Below are 5,277 nucleotides of genomic sequence, written 5' to 3'. Positions count from 1 at the left end.
AACTTGGAGGTTGATGATGGAACATTGAAGATATTTGAGTTGTAACTATATTATGTACTAAAGTTTAAAGTTCAGTTTAGTGGCACTCGTTTTCACTTGTATGTGTAGGTTTTTTAGGTTTATCTCTTGTTGATAGCGAGATTGATACAAATTTATTATCGCTGACCCATTGTGTAATTAGCCCAAATCCCCTCCCTTAATATAAATATATCATTGTATTGAAAAAAGTTTGATAGTATGTTGAATGTTAGGATTGTTTGATGTACTATAAGCATAATATGTAACAAATTCTTGAATTGTTGTCGTGGCATGTTAGGCTAGAATGTTGATAAAAAAATTAAAAAAAAGTTGGTTCGGTTTAGTTTCTCTGGAAATTTTTGTCAAAACCTAACCAAATCAAACTATTATATTTTAATTGGTTTGATTATGGTTTTGGAGCGAAACAAATCCTAGTCGGGTGTGCCCACCTCTTCTCAATTACCCTTCTCCTCATTTTGATTCATCGATTTCATTATATGTTAAGATCATCCATGAGGTATGAATGTGCACATCAATATCATCATTCTGTTTGAATTTCGTAAAAATATTTGAGTGCTCAAGTGGCACACAGGAAAAATATATAGATTTATTATTCAACAATAATACTTCGAAAAATTTGGTCTTTTTAAAATTTTAATATTTTTTTATATGTATTCAATATGATGTTTGAAATGCATGTATGTCACGAGAGTTTTATACACATGATTGAAAAATACGTGAAAATAACATGTATTTAACCTAAAAAGTATGTACATTGTATATGTATAATACATGTAATGTTTTTTCAAGTTTTAAAATACGTGTAATTTAACATATTACAGGGGAGCATTTGGAGCGTTTGTTAACGGGTGAAACATTTAACTCGTTAACAGAACGGGTCATTTTGAATTCAACAATTTCCACTCATTGGCTTAATAGGTTGGATTTGGGTAACATTTAAAAAATCAAATTGTGATCAAACCCAAACCAACTAAACCAACCATTTGCCAACTCTACCTTCAATGATAAAGGGAAGGCAGAATATGCAATAATGCTTTTGATGTACCAAATCCATAAACTGTTAAAAAAAGTTGATCACAAATCAGTTCTTTAACTTCCCGACATTCGGAATATAAATCTTAAAACTCTTAAAACATTCTTCTCTGCTATTGTCCATCTACAGGCAAATGTCAAAAAACCCCCAATAACGCTCACGAAACCAACCGTGGCACAAGGCAGCATGATCTTGTCATTCTTGACAAACAACAATGAGGGGCATAGTTACAATCTTAACAACCTGTAATGAAGAACAACAGATATTAGGATCATACATGCAAAAGGAAGGAAAAGAAATCCGACGCAAAATAAATTATTAATTAATCGGACAAACACCGTTTAATACCAGAAATGCATGTAGGATTTATAATAGAACCCCATAATGATGTACCAACACAGTTATATATAAATGATGTATACCATATCCTGTATAAGGAAGAAAAAGGCAGAATCAAACATTTACGATAGGTTGGAAGCTATACATCAAGTATTCTGTTAGCCAATGACTTTACTACATTTTATATTTAAAATTGATGCCTCGACTTAGGTTCTGCCGCAGTCACTTAGATAGATCTTCCATACAAGTCTTGTAGAAAACAAAATTTAGAAACACAAAGATTGTACATGTAATTGGAAACAATATGGTTAAGGAGAGGTAATGATATACGTACAACTCCATCCAACGATTCAATGACACTGTTCATTTGATTAGCAGTATCATAAGTTACAAAACTGAAACCCATCGATCTGCCACTGTCCCTGTCATAAACTACCTTGGCTTCCAAAACCTTTCCTTGCTCACTAAACAAGTTCTCAAGAGCCAAATTGTCAACACCCCATGCAAGGTTACCCACGTAAAGGCGGTTGTTAGAGTCATAACCTCCACCACCACCTCTGGGACCTCTGGCACCTCTGAAAGAGGAAACCTCAGTCCGAGGAGGAAGAGGTCCATAGTTTACCCTCAATGCCCTGCCATCAAGTTCTTGCCAAATGCAATAAAGTATTTATTAGATACGATATAAGCCTTTTAGATATGATATACAGGGTTCTCATGAATGCAATGCAACCAAATGATGACAAGACTCAGCAAAATTAAATACGGAACTCAACCAATCACTACACTGAAAAACCAACATCAAGAAATGCAACACAGAGCTACAAAACAACCTTTTCATAATGAAATAAACATCGACCAAGTTTCAAACATCTATCAATAAAATTGTTTTCACGATAATGCCATGAAACTCTTGCTAACATAGTTATATACAACAAACAGGGATCTCAACTAAAACTGTAACCAATGACTTCAAGACTTGGAACAATCAACACGGTAATAAGCAATCACGGCCGTAAAAAATTACACGCTACGAAAGCCCAGAGACTAAGCTCTATAAAACAATTGTTCAATATGACAAATCTCGAACAAGTTTCAACAAATGAATGTTTAATAAATATGACTACGGGTTTTTATCGTTTATAGCCAAAATTTGGTCACCCAATTCATAAATGTCAGTTTTTATAAAAAAATTCAAATATAGCAGAAAACTCAACTGAATAGACTTATATATTCTCTAAATTAAATTCTAATTACCACTTAGAACACAAAACCCTTTCAAAGTTTTTGCATGGTTGTTCAATGAGGAATGGGGATGAAAAGGTCGAGGACCAGTTGCAGGCATATAGAACAAGCCATGAATACATGGTTAGCTGCGGCATTGAAAAAAATCAAAACTTTTTTCATATGAATATACTTTTTTATGCAATCAATTAAAAAGTGTATATGCTCCATGCTAAGATTGAATTTATAAGCTCATTTTCTTGGGAGAAAATAAACAATCAATGAGATCAAACTTCGTCATTCTTTGTCATTGCCGTCAAAACCCTAATACTAAAATACCAGTTAATTGTTACACAAAAATATGCAAAAATTTTGTTCTATGAAATTATCATTATGACCTATGTTGTAGCTTTATCAAGTAAGAAATGAATTTGACAGTTATTTTTGCTCAATCTTTTTTCGTTCATTCTAATTTTTTTAGATTGGGATCTGGATATTATTAGACATTCAAACTGTAAAATCGAAAAGAATGCCATCTCTTGTTAGTTTACATTTATACAGTTTTCAATGGTGAGGGCATTTGAGTCTATTTACTTGGTCTTTTTGCTATATTTGAAATTTTTAATAAAAATTGATATTTATGAATTGAAATGCTAAATTTTGGCTAAAAATGATAAATACTCTACGACTACGAATAACATCTGAGTTCACGAAATTTCACACACTTTCGCATATATAAGAAAATGTCATTAAATGGTCAGGCTTAAATATGAAGACTTACATAGCCATTTAGCTGGCGAGCAGCAAATTCAGCTTCTTGAACACTTGACATAGTCACAAACCCAAATCCCCTGCTTCTTCCGGTCGTCTTATCATATATAAAAAAATAAAAAATAAAACCCTCCAAATTTAACCCACAAAACACTAAACCAACAACAACCGATTTCACTTTTCAACCAAATTTCAAGTAAAAGTTACAAAATTTCGAGTTAAAACAAGGAAATACCTCGACCATCTAGACATTTCCAGTGCTCTCGAAGATACCAGCGAGCTGAACACTATCGACATTGAAGGGAAGGTTATCCACAAAGAGTTTGAGGTCAGGGGAGGCATCTCCCGGATTTGAGAAATAAAGCCGAAATTGAAATGGGTTTGCAGCCGAGCGTTAGGGCGGAGGAGGCGGCCTAGTAGAGATAGATTGAGGCGGGTTTGGGAGTGTAGAAGGCTAGGGTTTTGGGGGAGAGAGAAGGAAGAGTGAGGGAAGCTGTGGAGGCAGTCATGGTGGTTTCGCTCTGCTTTTAGTTTTGCTTATTTACCAATAAGGTTACAAAGAAGAAGAGGATTTTTTTAAAACTTGGGGATTCAGGGTTTATGAAGAAAATTTGGATATTTTTATGACAGAAGTGCCCCTGGGGTTGGTTGGATTTATGGATAATGATCTGGTGCAGTGAGGATCACGAAGCTGTTGTGTTATGTGTCTGGCCCACTTTGCCCACTTGGTGTTAGATCATGGCCGTTTGTTTGTGATTATAACTACTAGCTATTGAGGGAGATGTAAGATATTAGATGGGGAGGACAGAGTTGAGGACAAAAGAAGGCATAAGATATTTTGTGTGCCTTGCCAATTGGCATTGTGGACTTGGATGGTTGGATCTGGTTGGAAGATAGACCTTATTTTAAGTCCAAGATGGGCTCAATCCATTTTTTGCATATATGGAAGTCTAAGATGGGGAGTAGAAGCCAATAACCTTCAAAACTATTAAGATAACGATTTTTAATGGTTGACTCGATAGCAACTCGAACAGTAAACAGATGATCTAAAACCTTTTATTTTTGTGTTGTTTCGTGTTAGATTAATGAGTAGTGTAAGAAATTGTCAAACATAATTCATATCACCATATAACATCTAATCTTATAATTAATGAATGATTTTCTCTTCCACAATGTGTTGTGAAAGAGAAAATCTAGTCACTACAAACAAAATCTGGATTTGGCTTTTTAGTCAAAATGGTCCTTAAGATTTGCATAACACATCACTTTGGTCTCTGAGATTGAAAATCAATAGAAATGATCCCTGAAATTGTCCAACATCCATTATTTTGGTCATTCCGTTAAAAACTCCATTAAGTGTCTCGAAGCTCTTGGCCGAAAGTTTGGACAATTTTCTAAGCTTCGTAACTCAATCGTTTCTTAACCAAATTCAAACCATAATATATCAAAATGAAGATAGGAAAGTGTAGAACAAGATTATATTTATTTGGAAGCCCAATGGTTGCCGACGATGGCTGAAAAATAGCCTGAAAGGTGACTAGTCCGTGGGAAAACTCGAAAACTCACCGAAAACTGGGTAAAGTTTAAACATTCATAACTTCTTCAATACTCAATAAAATCGAGTGATTCAAAAAAAGAAAATCATACTTCTCAATGAGACAAATAGAATGGTACCTTTCTCGACGGCTAAATCGACGTGTTTTGGCTGGAAAATGGCTCGAAAGTGGTTGTCTTGGTTTCGAGTTAGCCATTTTCGAGTAGTTTTCTGGTCAAACCATGGTGAATTAGCCGTCGAGAAAGGTACCATTCTCTTTGTCTCATTGAGAAGTATGATTTTCATTTTTAAATCACTTGATTTCGTTGAGTATTGAAGA

At 34.5% G+C, this 5,277-nt stretch overlaps 1 pseudogene; it reads right to left on the bottom strand.

The window, feature by feature from the left end:
• Positions 1-1,120: 1,120 nt before the first annotated feature.
• On the bottom strand, positions 1,121-3,936 carry LOC103423370 (RNA-binding protein CP29B, chloroplastic-like; annotated as a pseudogene).
• Positions 3,937-5,277: the final 1,341 nt, after the last annotated feature.

Source organism: Malus domestica, chromosome 12, assembly GCF_042453785.1.
Source record: "Malus domestica chromosome 12, GDT2T_hap1".
NCBI classification, from domain to species: Eukaryota; Viridiplantae; Streptophyta; class Magnoliopsida; order Rosales; family Rosaceae; genus Malus; species Malus domestica.
Note: the sequence above shows the minus strand (reverse complement) of the source record. Positions and strands in the feature narration are given on the sequence as shown.